The sequence below is a fragment of the Mustela putorius genome, unplaced genomic scaffold (genome assembly GCF_011764305.1).
Source record: "Mustela putorius furo isolate JIRA1106 unplaced genomic scaffold, ASM1176430v1.1 tig00003858_pilon_pilon_pilon, whole genome shotgun sequence".
Taxonomy (NCBI): Eukaryota; Metazoa; Chordata; class Mammalia; order Carnivora; family Mustelidae; genus Mustela; species Mustela putorius.
In genome coordinates this window covers 20371050-20384481 of record NW_025422010.1, presented here as the reverse complement: position 1 = coordinate 20384481, position 13432 = coordinate 20371050, and the positions used below count along the sequence as shown (strand labels likewise).

Below are 13432 nucleotides of genomic sequence, written 5' to 3'. Positions count from 1 at the left end.
GTTTCTCAATTTTAATTAGGTTCAAAGACAGAATGAAAGCATTTTGATTTAAAGACATAGGGTAATTTTAGCAGGAATCTTTTTACAAGAGAAAAAAAATGCTTGAAATGCGTGTTGGTGGAGGAATGTGTAGGCTAGAATATGGGTATCTAAGTGTAAATTTTCTTCTCAGTTTGAGGGCACACCGAAGTTAATCTCTGGTCCAGATAATATTTTATTTCAACCATGAAGCTGATGACTTTGGTAGGTTAGCTCGGTTTTGATTGAGTAGATATTTAATCTGAACATGATGACCGGGGAGCTTTATCAGCCTTTGTTCTAGTACTACTTTTACTAGACTGGGATCTTAAAGGAATTTTGTTTCACTGTGAATATGATTTCAGGACTCTAGTCTCCCCTATTTAGAACCTCTGTAAAGGTTAATTTCAGGGATTTTCTTTGAGGGTCAGTGTGACCCACATAATTTCTGTACTCCCAGTTGTACACCTTGCAGAATGAGGGAAAATTTAAAAGTTCATTAGATTTTCCATAATAAAAGCACATGGGTGTGCTACAGGGTAGTATATAAATAAAGCCAAACACGTTTAGAATACTGTACATAAAATAATCGTATAAAATAATTATGTAATAGCATGCTCTAAGCTATGTGAACAGTTTATAACATTTGCCATCTATGTTCTTTAAAAAGCTTTTATAAATTTATTTGTATCTTGGTATTCAAATATATAATTGTGTTTATAAGCTCTGTGAGAATTATAAGAATTTTTAATTCCTTTAAAAAATTGAAATTTAGGGACATCTGGGTGGCTCAGTCGGTTAAGCCGATGCCTTCTGCTCAGGTCACGATCCCAATGTCCTAGCGTCGAGTCCCCCATTGGGCTCTTGCTCGGCAGGGAACCTGCTTCTCCCTCTGCCTGCCTGTGCTCTCTCTCTGACAAATAAATAAAATCTTTTAAAAAAAAATTGAAATTTAGATTTTTTTACTTGGTCCACATTATTCTACATTATTCCTAAACTTTTAGTTTGTAGTAAAGTCAGGAAATATATTGCAAATTAATCTTGGAAGCAGGAAGGACACAAGTTAAATGTTTTTAATGTTTTTAATGTATTTAATAGGAAGTTTATGTAGCATGAAGCTACATAAGGTTTTCATTTTGATAATTTGTGAGGCGAACGTGATAACCACTACACTACGGAAACTGACCCATTTTGAAAAGTATTTGAACAAAAATACATAGGGTTGTAATTATTTCAGCAATATGAAAGGGAGAGGGAGTGTGTGTGTGTGTGTGTGTGTGTGTGTCTTTGTGTTTTATTAGCCTTGTCATGCTTGGTATGGACCCAGGATCTTTTCCTAAGTTTTTGCATCACAGTAGTACCAAGCCTGTAACCTGCTTGCAATTATATTTGTCTTATATTTCTATTAGAGAGTGCAGTGCCTGCTTTATATTCTGTCTGATGAATTTCAAATGAGGTATAGCAGATACAATTTTCTTCTCATTTTAATGTAAGAGTGGTAAGGATATAACTCTTATACATTTTTATAATGGTCCACCATTGATTTGATATCTGTTATTTTATGTCACATGTTTTCCTTAATGCAGTATTTACAGAGTGTTTACCTTGTCAGATACCTTGCTAAACTGGTCAAGGCTAGATGAATAGAAGAAGGGTTTTCTTAAAAGGTTTTATCAAATATCCCCAAAGAATTTGAATATTATCTTGGGCTGTTAGAATCACTGAAAGATTTTAATCGGGAGACATTTAATCAGATTTGCTCCTTATGAGAAGGATTAGAGGAAAGCCTCAAAACATGGTGACCAGGTGCAGGAATTCAAGAGAAAGATAATCAGAGTCTGAACCAAGTTGTTGGCTCCCAAAAGGAAAGGAAGATACAGAGCAGACAGACTTCAAAGATAACTTGTTAGGAGCTGATAATAGTTGGATTTAGGAATGAAGAAGATGGAGTTGTAGATGACCCCCACACTTATGGCATATACATCACTGGATGGAAGGTGACTGAAGAAGGGAGTAAAGGGAGTGGGGGAAGAATGAGTTCACCTTTGGACATGATGACATCCAAGTAAGGGTGTCCTTATTCATCCAATAAAAATTTTTGAATTATTAGTATTGGAAGTCACCTGAATAAGCAGGTGACTTGAATAAAGAATATCACATATGAGACCTATAGCTTGAAAAAGTTTGAAATCAAAGGATTGAATACTGATATTAAAAGGCAAGTGGGAGCAAAGGAAGCCAGTGGACAGCACTGAGAAGCAGCAGCCAGAGAGGCAGGAAAAGTCCAGAATATTGGAGGCCATCGGGGACAGTCAGGTAAAGAAGTTGAGGTAACAACTTTAATGTGTTCATTATGGTCTTGGATAAAGGAAGCATGACCTAGGAAGAAGCTAGATGGTAATGAGCAGCAGAGTACATTGGAAGAGAGAAAGTAGAAATAATGAAGATAGACTGATTTGGTTTCTATAGATAGTTATAATCTATGAACAATTAGAGTTTTACTCCTTTCTTTCAATTCTTACATCTCATTTATTTTTCATGTTCCTAATGTACTGGCCAGGGCCCTCAGAACAATGCTGAATAGAAGCTGAGATGGGGGAACTCCATCCGTGGTTTTGAAAAAAAGACACACTTCTAACGACACATTATTAAGTGTGATATTTAGTAAATACCATTTATCAGATAAATGTTCTTTTTCATTCTTAAATTGTTGAGGGGTTTTTTTTCAATCATGAAAGGGTGCTGCATTTTCTCAAATTCTTTCTGCATTTTGTAAGAGAATCATAGGCTTTTCTTTATGAAGGTAGCAAATTATGTATTTTTTAAATTATATTTTTAGACTTTTTCTAATGATAAGCTATCTTTCTGTACCTGGGATAAACCTAATTTGGTCATTATATATTATCTTTAACATTCTCCTTGATTTGGTTTCTTTTGGATTTTAGTATCGTTTATGAATGAGATTGGCTGATAATTTTTTTCTTTTTTCTTTTTTTTTTTTTGTTCTGTCCTCATCAGGGTTTACTATCCAGGTTATGCTGGCTTCATAAAATGAGTTTGGAAGTATTCTCTCTTTTGCTGTTCCCTGGAAGAGCAAATTAAAATGGTCTCTTCCTCCTTATAAAAATCATCCTCCTGAGATTTTTAAAAAACTATTAAGTAGACATAGTTATGGTCATAGGACTATTTTAGTTTTCTCTTTCTTTTGGGGTCAATTATGACAAGTTATGACAGGTTCCAGAAATTTATTCTTTTCATTTAAAGTTAACAGAATTTATTGTTATAAGGTTGTCTTTTATTATCTTCTTTATTTATTTTGGATCTGTAATTAAATATTTTTTTCCTAATGTTTTCCACTTTTTCCCCTAATATTTATCTGGATAGTTCTAATAAATTTCTCCTTAAAAATCAGTCTCAGTAAGTCTTTGATTGTTTTTCAGAGAACTCTCTTTAGCTGTTATTTGTTGCATCTTTTTCTTTTAAATTAATTTTTATGGTTACGTCTATCACTTTTCTTTGAGTTTATTTTTTTCCCTAGCATCTATATATTTATTATCCTCTGTCTCGTGGAAGTGGTTATTTTAAAAAATAATGGTCTTTTCCAGATTTCAAGTTGTATGTTTCATAATTCTAGTATTTTATAATTTAGGGACTATATTCCTGCCAGTTTATCTGTTACTTGATTTTATAGACTCTAACAATGTATTTCTTAGACTTCAGCTTTCCAGACTGAAGACTTGCTAACATATGTAGAGTACTTCCCTTCTAATACTTAAAACATGTGAAACTTTTGCCCAGGTTTTAACTACTTTCCATTTTTTTTTCTCTTACATGACTCCTTATTTTCATTGGTTGGCAATTCTATTTCTCTTCCCAACTTGCTTCTCACCTTCTTTGTTTTTCCTTCATCCTCATAACTTCTTTTTTGCCTCTCTACAGTCTGCGCAGTGGAAGAATGATCATCATTCCCTAGCCTTCTCTCTTTTTTCAACTGTCTTTCCAGTTTTCTACCCCCATACTTGGAGGATTTTTTGGTGTTCTGTTCAGCGTATTCCATCTTGCTCTTTCCTTCTCCTCACAGCCTTGGCTCCAGCACCAAAGAAGATAAAGCAAATAATCTGTATCTGATTTTCTTTTGATGCTCCGGGGTTCACGCTTATTAGCACATGATCGTTGTTATTCCTCACACACGCAGTCTATCCAGCTGCTGCTGGTGAAGTCCAGCCACTTTGGGCAAAAGCCTAGCAAGACAACACAGATGGTGGAATAGGGATCTGCTCTTATTTAGAAACCTGAGGCTCAAATGCCAGTATTAGTGACTCTCTTCTTGCTGTATGACTCTGGGTAGCTTATTCCAAGTCCTCGTGTTCTTCCCCTGTAACACAGAATTATTAACACAGCCCCCTTCCCTCTACTTCAGGAGTTGCTGTGAGACTTAAATAAGGATAATCCATGAGCTTTATAAGAGACAGTCTTCCCACGCTTTATTTTCAGAAAAATATCTTGAATATTTGATTTTGTGCTTAATTCGGGGCAGAGAAGTGGAGAAGTGGAGCAAAAGTGGCTTGTGGCATGGGGTGCTAGATCAAAAAAACCCTGCTGGGAGACAGTAGCTGTCCAAGGAATGAGAGGAAGCATAGAAGATGTGCTCAGTGGTTGAGATTTGGGGAGGTGTCTGTCCTCTGGTCAATGGGAACTGGAGATATAGACATGTCGTTAAACCTGGTGGCTGGATACTGTCCTTTAGAGACATCATTACCTATTTCTTGTTTGCTATATTCAGGATACGGCCTTTTTGAGCTAATGTGAGAAATCACCCTTCACCTACAATAATGTTTCTACAAAGGAGATTTTGTTGTTGTTAATTAAAAATTAAGTTTGTCAACTCTCCTTAGTAAAATGTGGTACTTGGGGTAGAAATGATTTAGTTTTTAATATTTTCCTCATTTACTTTTGTTGTTGAAGTTTGTGTTATGGATTAGTTGTTTAAAATCCTAGAGTCATGGACTCAATCTTAGATTTTAAAGCATCTAATCTGCTGATCCTCAAAGATGTCACTGGGGTCTGGGGCAGGTACATATGAAGTATGCTCTACAGAAGACAGACACAAGTAAAAGCACCTCCTTATTCACTAAGGTACCTTCGTAAAACATAGTTTGAAATGGTGACATAATTGGTCTGTTCACCTTTGTATTACAGATGAGGAGAGTAAGGCCTGGAGAGAGAGACAGCTACTTCCCCAAGTCTACATAGCTAAGTGGGTGGGAGCTGCACTTAGAGCTAAATTCAGTATTCTGCGTCCAATCTAGTTAGAAAGAACAGCCTCACTGTATCACATACAGCCTGAATTAGGAAAATTCATGCATTAGAGAAGAGAGTCTACCTTGTTTCAAAGCTGATGTGGCCATCTACTAGCTAATATCTCAATTTGACAAAAGGATACTAGCTTTAGAAATAAGCAGATGGCCAAGAATATTGCAATGTCTTCAGATTTTGCACAGAATACCTGTATTCCAGGCTCTCAGCAGGAAATGCTGTCTTTTTGTGAAAACTATATTTGATAGAGGTTACATTTTTAGAAAATACTGAATTCATCCATTCCTCTGGATAATCTGTATTTTATCCTAAAATTAGACTATCAGAATGCTATAGCCTGGGATATACTTTCTTGATTTTTCTGAAAAATAGCCCTTGCTGAGTTGTAAATTGGAATTACAACCTCAATTTCTACTGAGGAGCATCCCCCCCCCAAAAAAAAATAGTTTTAATGAAATTATTGATTATTTTGTCCTTGAATACTCTTAATCCCCTATACATAACCCTGCAAAAAAAAAAAATTAGAGCTAAGAGCAAAGAGGGAGTTTGTTTTCCCTAAAGAACTGATAATTTTTTTTTCCTTGTGGACAATTAAAAGGGCATAATTATATTTCTCTTTCTGTTTTGGCCTTGAGAGAATTCAGAGCCAGATTGGTGGCTTGTCCATGGTATCTGTGTAGGCTCCATCGCTTGGAGGTCCTACACTACTTGCCCTGTCAGTAACTGTATTTTCATAGCCTTCCAAGTTGAAAATCACTGGATTACAGCATTCTCTTGTGAATTACTTGAATGTGATTGTGCCCCAGAGTCCATTCATGTATGATGATTCTATTTTAGGATTTTTCTGCAAGTAGTAAACACTAAATAAATGGTTGTTACAGTGTTAAAAACAGATTTGTACTTTATACTGTGGTTTTACTTTATGTTGAGATATATGCATTTTGATATTAATTGACTTTATAATAGATAACTTTAGGATCTAAGTTAAAGTATATGGCAAATGTTATAATTGGACCCCCCCCCTTTTTTTTTCCCATACTAAGGCAAATCAAACTCTATGTATATTTGACCAGTTGAAAAAAAAAGTTTTCCTTCTTATTTTTATTTGTGGTAAAATACAGAGAGCATAAAATTTATCATTGCTGTATAAACGCATAGTTCAGAGGCATTAGGTACCTTCTCAGTGTTGTGCAGCCATTGTCACCATCATCTCCAGAACTCTCTTCATCTTGTAGTTTCTGCTCTTAGTTTCATATAAACTAAAATTCTATACCCATTAAACAAAAATTCCTCATTCCCATCTTCCCCCCAGCCCTTGGCAGCCACGATTCAACTTGCTGTCTCCATGAGTTTGACTACTTTAGGAACCTCCCGCAGATGGAATTACTCAATATCTGTCATTTTGTGCCTGGTGTTCTTCTCACTTACCATAAAGCCTTCAGGGTTCATCCATGTTGTATAGCAGGTGTCAGATTTGCTTTCTTTTTAACGCTGAGTGATATTCCATTTTGTGTATATTTTCCTCCGCATTTTCCTTCACCACCCATCATCGATGTTGCACTTGTGCTGATTCTGCCTTTTATCTGCTGTGAATAGTGTAGCTATCAACAGGAGTGTACAGGTACGTTTTGGTGCCTCTACTTTCAGTTCCTGTGATTAGGGACTCAAAAGTAGAATTTCTGGATCAATGATAGTTGTCTTATTCATTTTTTGAGGACTTGCCGTACTACTATTCATAACACTGTTTTCAGATTTCTACCAACAGCGCATAAGGATGTTACTTGTTCTATAGCCTACCCAATACTTGTTTTCTCTTGCCATTGTTTCCATATAGTAGTCATCCCAATGGGTGTGAAATGTGGAAAAAATTTTTTCAGTAAGTAGAGTTAATCACTTTTTTTTTTAAGATTTTATTTTATTTATCTGACAGAGAGAGATCACAAGTAGGCAGAGAGGCAGAGAGAGAGAGGAGGAAGCAGGCTCCCCGCTGAGCAGAGAGCCCGATGCGGTACTCGATCCCAGGACCCTGAGATCATGACCTGAGCCGAAGGTAGCGGCTTAACCCACTGAGCCACCCAGGCGCCCCGAGTTAATCACTTTTGATCCAAAGGTCAACCCCAGGTTTGACAGACTGTCTTTTCCCACATTGTCCCATAATTGCCCTGCAGAGCCATGATTTTCCTTTATTTTTCAAACCATTCAAAAGTTGCCCTTGTTGAAGTGTGGTGGAAGGCACACACCCCTGTCTCCCATGTGTCCCCTTCTTTTTTCCCTCCAGTTAGTGAAAAAGCAGCTGCACAAAACAAGGATGATTCTTGGTTTCCGTGGACTTAAGACTTGGCTTAGGTCTAAATGTCCATATTCCACTTTTATTTTATCTTTCTGTACTTTAGATAGCAAATGTTTCCTTTCCATTATGCTTTGAAAGATCATTGCTTAATGGATCTTTTTATCTTGTCTACAGAGTCAGCATAGGAAAATGAAAGTTAAGATATATTTGAATCACCACAGATATAAAATATGAAACAAGGAAATTGATATACTTAAGAAAAGTCAAGCCTACCTTCGCTTGTCCATAGGAACTAATAAAGTAAAATATCAAAACCAGAAAATGATTAACCTGAGCATTTGAATTGAACAGGGAATTTAGCATATTCTATAGGGAAATTATTTGATAGTTAGCTATATTTAGGAGGACAAAATTTCTATAAACCTTGAAGTCAAGGGAAAATTTTAAAATAAGATAGAAAATTGGGGGAAAATGTAACCATGAAAGGATCTTAGAGGGTCATCAAATTTTCCTCCATTTGTAAGAATCCTCTCTTCAGCTTCCTGCCCAGCTAGACAGTCATTTTATGTGCTCATGAACTTTGTCATCAGTGGATAGACAGGCAGTGTACTCTAGTCCTTACGAGCTTGATGCCTGAATCACGCAGACCTGGGTTTGAATACCAGCTCTGTCACTTAATAGTTATGTGATCCTAGGCCAATCATGTAATCTCAATAAGCTTGTGTTTCATCATTGTTAATAATACCTACCTCACAGGATTGTGGGAGGATTATTTGAGATAGTATGCCAAGTATTTATCATGATTTTGACATATAGTAAACACACCTAGATGTTAGCTCCTGCTCTTCCAGCTGATGATATGATTATTATACATGAGTTTTCTCTTAGGATCACCCATTCCACTGTAGGAAAGCTAAGGATACTAGAAGGTTAAACCTTCCATTAAGGTGTAGCTCTTTCTATTTCTCTTTTACTTCTTGTCTGTACTTTGCAACACCACAAAAACATATGTTCTGTCTCCTGTGACAATACCTCCGTTATTTGGAGCAAGCAGTAAATTCTTTTCTCCCAGGTCAGACATCTCCAAGTTCCTTCAACTGTCAGGCTTTCCAGATTCTTCCTTTTCTTACTCTTCAGCATTTTCTCTGTGTTTCTAAAACTGTGTCACCCAGAAACAAAGCTGATATTCCATGTGTAGTTTGGGCATGGAGCATGGTGTGTGTTTCTCTGTTGGCTTTCTATCCTCCTGGAGGGAAAGAGTCTCTTCCCATGGGAAGGGCCCTGCTGCCCTACCTCTCAGCCTCTCTTGTGCTTAATACCCTCCCCGCACCCACCTGCTTTGTTCTGTGGACTGTGCGCTGGGGTTGGGGTGGGGAAGCCTCCTGTCCCACAGACTTGGGAGCCTCTTTCTGCTCAGAATGCCAGAATGTTCCCTTTTCGTCGTCTTGGAACACATTTCTCCCAGGTTCTTGCCTGGTTCTCTCCCTTACTTTTGTCAGCCTTTAACTCAGTTGGCATCTGATCACTGAGTTCTCTGGTCCGCCTGTCTTCAGGACTTTCTTTCCCCTTCCCAGCTTCATTTTTGCTTTCAGGGTTTTCTAACACACTAAACACCACCCCCCACCTGCCCCAGTAGACTGTAAGTTCTCTGAGTGCAGGTATTTTTGTCTGTTCTGTTCAGTCCTCTGCAGCCTGTAATGCCTGGCATGGTGTAGGTGGTTGGCGAGTATTTGTGGCTTGAAAAGCATGACTCTTCTTTGCTTAGAAGTTGTACCATACTGGGCTTGGAAAGGACACTTGGGCAGCAGTTCATAGTCATGGGTCAATTTTTTTAGATTTTGAAAAGAAGGAATTTTTTTTTTTTTTTTTTACGATGTTATTGTTAGAGCAAAAGCACCAGCCAGGGAAGGAGCAGAGGGAGAGGAAGAAGCAGACTCCTTACTTAGCACGGAGTCGGATGAGATGCAACCCTGAGATCATGACCTGAGCTAAAGGCAGACATTTAACCGACAGAGTCACCCAGGCACCCCCAGAACAGAAAAAAATTTTAAGTGCTTCACTTGATGGAAAAATAAGCCACATTCATTGTTTTAGGACTTTAGGATTTTCAAATCGTTTTGTTGGCTTTATTAACGTTTTACATATTGATGTGATTTCATCTTATGTGCTCATAAGATTTTTATGTTCTGTAAAAACCAGTGTAGGTTTTTAAAATAAGAATATCTATTCTTTAAATCTTAAGAGAGCTTCCCGGGTAGAGAGCTTAAGATAAATTATCTTTCCAACTTAGAATGGCCAGACTCCCAAACCAGGTGCTTGGTTTCTTCCATGCGCCCTACAAAGATTGTTTTCTCTTTGCGCCAGGACTTGGAAACTTGGAAAGCACTGCTTGAAGATATTTAAAATGTTGTCTTCAGATGGAGTTGCAACCCACTGAATTGTGATTCTCTTTTATGTTTTTGTCCTGGGTTGAGAACTATGAAAAGACTTTGTAAAACAGTAAAACATCAAAATTCTGTAAAAACAAAATTATGATCTTTCTGGACTTAACAATTTTCCACATGTACAGAAAGGTATTTCCAGAGACCAAGCTGAAGGCATTAGAAAAAAGAGTTGGACGTCATGGTTTAGCTGTAGAGTGGAATGGTCAGCAGCAGCAGAGAGAGAGCTGCTTATACTCACAACGATGTGAGGGATTCTGTGCTTAGTGAAAGAAGCCAGACACAAAAGATTGTATTGTACCTGATTCCACTTATTTGAAATCAAGAATAGACCAACCTAAAGCATGGTTCTAGGAATCAGAGCAGTGGTTGCTGATGCTGGGGGTGAGGAGAACAGGAGAGTGACTGTAATGGAGCACAGGAGAATTGGGGGTGGGGAGACTAGAAATATTCTATATCTTTGTAATGGTGCTAGTTACATGGGGGTGCTAGTCACAATTTTAATTGTGAAAATTCACGAACTATACGTTTAAAATGGATTTTACTGTATATAAATTTTGAAAATTCACTTAAAATAGACTTGGAAGGTGTTACATTTTTATATAACTTTTTGTAGTTATTTTCATCAACAGAACTCTCAACTACAGAGGACTTGAATAACTTTCGAAAATAAGCTTTGTTTAGATTATGATTAAACTTCTGTGCTTTTAAAAATGATTGTTTATACCTCTTGTGGCCTGTCTCGAAAAAAGAAATTTATTTCGAGGGTACATAAAATATATAAATCTGTGGTGAGTGATTATATAAGAGTAAGCTATTTTTAGGTAGAAGCTTTGCAACCATAATGAGACAGGAGTGTGCTTAACAGAATCTCAGTTGGTATTTTCATACTAGATGCCTCAGAAGGCTATGCATTCTGCACTGTTGGAAAGTACCTTTCAAACCTTTTCTGTTTGAGGGAATGCCAGTTTTTGCAAATTTGATGCAAACATCAATTCTTGAGTAGACCTATTTAAAGATATTTTTCTAATTATAAAGTTATGAGAGATATATGGAAGATACACAGGAGTATACAGAAGGCTTTTTTCTGTTAAATACGGAGAGACCTATAAAAACCAGAGCCCAGCAAACCACTGGTGGGATTTTGGTATATCTTAGTTTATGCATATTTGCAAACCACAAATACAGGATATGTTACTGTTTTCTATCCTGCATTATTTTCAATGCTTTCAGAGTGAATATTTTCCTTTTTCAGACATACTCTTTGAAAACATGTCTGCATAAGAAGTGAATTATTTTAACTCCCATTATCAGTATAGGAGTGGTCTTTTTACTATGCCCTTACTCCTACCCAATATTATTGTTTTTACAATTTTATTGAGGTATAGCTGATGTACAGTAAACAACATATTTAAAGTGTAACTTAGTTGTGATGTATGTTTCAGTAGTGAAACCATCAACCCAATCAAGATAAAGACACTTCTGTTACTTCCAGAAGTTTGTTCTTGCCGTTTGTAATAGCTCCCACTTTCCCACCTCCCCCAATACACAAGCACTGTTGATCGACTTTCTATCACTGGGGTTCAATAAGCATTTTCTGAAATTTTACGTAAATGGAATCATTGGAGGTGTAGGAAGTTTGGCTTCTTTAATTCAGCATAATTATTCTGAGATTCATCCATGTTGTTGCATGTACCAATAGTTAGTTCCTTTTCATTGCTGAGTAGTTGTTCATTTCGTGGTGTCCCACAACTTTTCCCCCTGTTGGTAGACATATGGTGGTGTTTCCAGATTTTGACTCTTGCAGATAAAGCTATTAGTATTTGTGTACAAGTCTCTTACAGACATAATATTTCATTTCATTTAGGTAAATACATAGGAATAAGTAGTATGGCCAGGTCAGGTCATACGGGGAATGAATGTTTGTGGGGCTTTTTATTTATTTGTTTGTTTGTTTTGATTTTTTAAAAAACTTGAAGTAGGATTCATAAAACATAAAAATAACTATTTGAGGGTTTAATACAGTGGCATCTAGTAAGTCACAGTGTTGTGCAACCGTTACCTCTGTCTCCTTGCAAAATAGTTTTCATCACTTCAGAAGGGAACCTTGTACCCAAGAAGCCATCACTCCCCATCCCCTAAAATGACTAATCTCTATTTTGTCCCTATGGAGTTCCTGTTTGGAACATTTCACATAAATGAATCCTATGATATGTGAACTTTTGATGTCTGGCTTTTCACTTACATATTGTTTTCAGTCTTCATGCACATAGTAGCATGTATCAGTACTTTGTTCCTTTTTATAACTGAAGAGTTTTCCATTGTACGTATATAACACTTTTATTCATTTGTTTATGGACATTTGGGTTGTTTCTAGCTTTTGGTGGTTGGGAATAGTGCTGCTTTCAACATTTTTTTACAGGTATTTGTTTGAACACCTGTCAGTTCTTTTGGGAATATGCATAGGAACAAATTTCCTGGGTTAGGTGGTGGGTCTAAGTTTAGCTTTCTGAGGAAGCACCAAACTGTTTCCCACAGCATGTGCGCCGTTTTGGGTCCCCACCAGCAGTGTACAAGGCTTCATTTTCTCTATAACCTTGTCAACACTTGTTATTTTCCTTTTTAAAAATTTTAAAAGATTTATTTATTTTAAAGAGAGAGCATGAACATGAAGGGGAGAGGAAAACTCAGAGTCCATGCTGAGTGCATGGTGGGGGCTGGATCTCATAAAAATAAGATCACGACCTGAGCTGAAACTAAGAGTCAGATGCTCAACTGACTGTGCCACCTAGATGCCCTTGCTATTTTCCTTTAAAAAAAAGTCATTCTAGTGGGTGTAAAGTGATATTGGAATATTGTGATGATTTGCATTCCCTAATGACTGAAGGTGTTGAACATCTTTTCATATACTTGTTGGCCATTTGTATGTTTAGAGAAATGTCTGTTCAAGTTGTTTGCGCATTTTTAAATCATGTTGTCATTCTGTTGCTGAGTTATAGGAGTTCCTTATACAGTCTCGATACAAATCCTTTATTGGATACATGGTTTATAAATACTTTCTCCCAGACTCCCAGTCTCTTGCTTGCCTTTCTCTTAACATTATCTTTTGAAAAGCAAAAGTTTTGATATTGATGATGTCCAAGTTCCATATATATGTGTGTGTGTGTGTGTGTGTGTGTGTGTGTGTGTGTGTGTAGCTTTTTGCTACCTATTTCAGAAATCTTTGCCACGCTTATGGTTGCTAAGACTTTCTCCTGTGTTTTATTCCAGAAGTGTTCTAATTTTAGCTTTACATTTGGGTCTATAATCCATTAAGAGTTAGATTTTATTTTTGTTTTTGTTCTCTTTTTGATATATTGAGAGAAAC

The 13432-nt window shown here is 36.8% G+C and overlaps 1 protein-coding gene across 5 annotated transcripts in view; it reads left to right on the top strand.

Moving 5' to 3' along the window:
• OSBPL1A (oxysterol binding protein like 1A) overlaps nucleotides 1–13432 on the top strand; it is a 229517-nt gene that overhangs the window by 108521 nt on the left and 107564 nt on the right. The window lies entirely within an intron of this gene.